This window comes from Castor canadensis, chromosome 1 (genome assembly GCF_047511655.1).
Source record: "Castor canadensis chromosome 1, mCasCan1.hap1v2, whole genome shotgun sequence".
In the NCBI taxonomy this organism is placed as follows: Eukaryota; Metazoa; Chordata; class Mammalia; order Rodentia; family Castoridae; genus Castor; species Castor canadensis.
Window position 1 is genome coordinate 206,714,981 of NC_133386.1, and position 1,882 is coordinate 206,716,862.

Sequence of the window (1,882 nt, forward strand, 5' to 3'; positions counted from 1 at the left end):
TGCTTGAGTCCAACTGGTCACCCACCAAAAGCTCCCTGCTGCGTGGACAGAACTCCACCCTGGCCTCTTCCTTGAGCACAGGGTGTTTGTCAGCCTGTCAGCCCCTCGCAGTGGCTCGTGTGAGGTCAGAGCAAGATAGGGACCGGTCACAGCTGGGCGTGACCCCAGGGTGGACTCACTGTCTGGCCTCAAAGACCTTTTCCACCTTAATAATGATAATAATAACAAAAAGGACTCCAAACATTTTTTGTCTAAGTGGGCTGTGGAGACTGGTATTTAGGCTTGTAGGACTTAAAATCTGTAGGCTGCTCCTTGTTCTTTAGTTTCTGTAAGACCTTGAGTTTTTAAGACCCCGTGACGTCCACACTCAGCTTGTTACTTTCTCTTTACATTCTCACTGGTGCAAAACTGCTAGCACTTTATTGATTAGAGGTGACGCGCTCTTTAGAACATGTAACGATGCACATATTCACAGCTGTAAAGGTGACAGGACGCCTCCTGTCATGGTTTCCATTAGAGCTCTCACCCACACCTGGGGGACAGAGAGAAATGGTTCGATATAGTCAGTGTTGACTGAAGAAAAGAAAACCCCAAACCCTGCCAGTCAGTCCATTCTGCATCAGGCAAATCTGTCCATCTGACCTGAGGAGAGAGCAAGACCTCTCAGCATGAGCCTGAGGAGTCTTTCTGCCACTAGGCCGGCCCCATAACGGGCCCTTCAGGAGAGATGAAAGGACATCAGGGGAAATCAAAGCTGGAGGAGGAAAGTGCAAAGGGAAAGAAGTGGCTGATTCCGAGCCCCAGGACGAGTTCTGATTTCCACCTGATGTAGGGGACAAATGTGTCACGAGCAACGGTCGTGCATGGTGGAGACACGGCGCGTCCAGACCTGGCTTCATGGCCGCAGGGCCTGGAACGGGTGGGAGGAGCTGACTCAGCACTGGGCAGGAAAGCAGGTTCTCTTCTAGGTGACACTGCCTCCCTGTGCCCAGTGTGCAGGAGGGACTCGGTGGCCCTCAGATGGCCCTTACGCGAATGTGCCAGCCTTGGCTGCTTTCACTGCCCCCTTGACATGGGAAGAGCCTTGGGAATGGATGGTGGCGTTTCAGTACTTGGTGTTAAATGTCCTCGTTCTGTCCATCATCCTACAGCTGGGATGCAGGACATGGAGCGGGAGAGGAGCCAGGATGGGGTCCTGGATAAAGTCCAGCCCTGTGCCGATCCATGAGTCCCTCTGGGGTGGCGTTGCTCTTCAGGTTTGTCCTGCCTTAGGCAAAGGACACCAAGCTCCTGAACTTTTTACTTTGGTCACACAGCCGTTGGCTGCCCTGGGGGAGGGATTGCTGCACAAAGTTCCTCAGTGACCCTTGTGATAAATTAGGATCTGCACAGGCCCCTTGCCCCAGGTGGGAGTGGACCTCCTCGTAAGGACGATCTGGATCCAGCACCCCAGCACCCGCTGTACCAAACTGTGCCCACACTTGCCCTCCTTTCTGCCCCTGACGGTCTCCCAGGGCACCCTGGCACTGCTTGATGTGGTTTCCAGGCTTGACCCTGAGTCTGGGCCCAACTTCTCAGATGTGCCCCGGGCGCTTTCACAGCCAGCATATAAGGTTGCTCAGGCAGGCAAGTAGCTGGCTTTTCTGGATTGGGAGGTCACGAGCAAGCACTGTGGTGGCTGTCCTTGGAGCATGTGGTATTACAGGAAGCTCAGGTGACCCGTGGGGACTCGGTGGGCTGAAAGCCTCCATGGTCCTTCCACCTTTGCTGGCCGGTGACTGTGGGAGGTCAGAAGCTGGGACCAGTCAGAAGCTGAGGGGATTCTGGTCCTCTGCCCCAGTGGGAGGAAACAGCAGCCAGTCACCTTGCAGCCATATTTCAA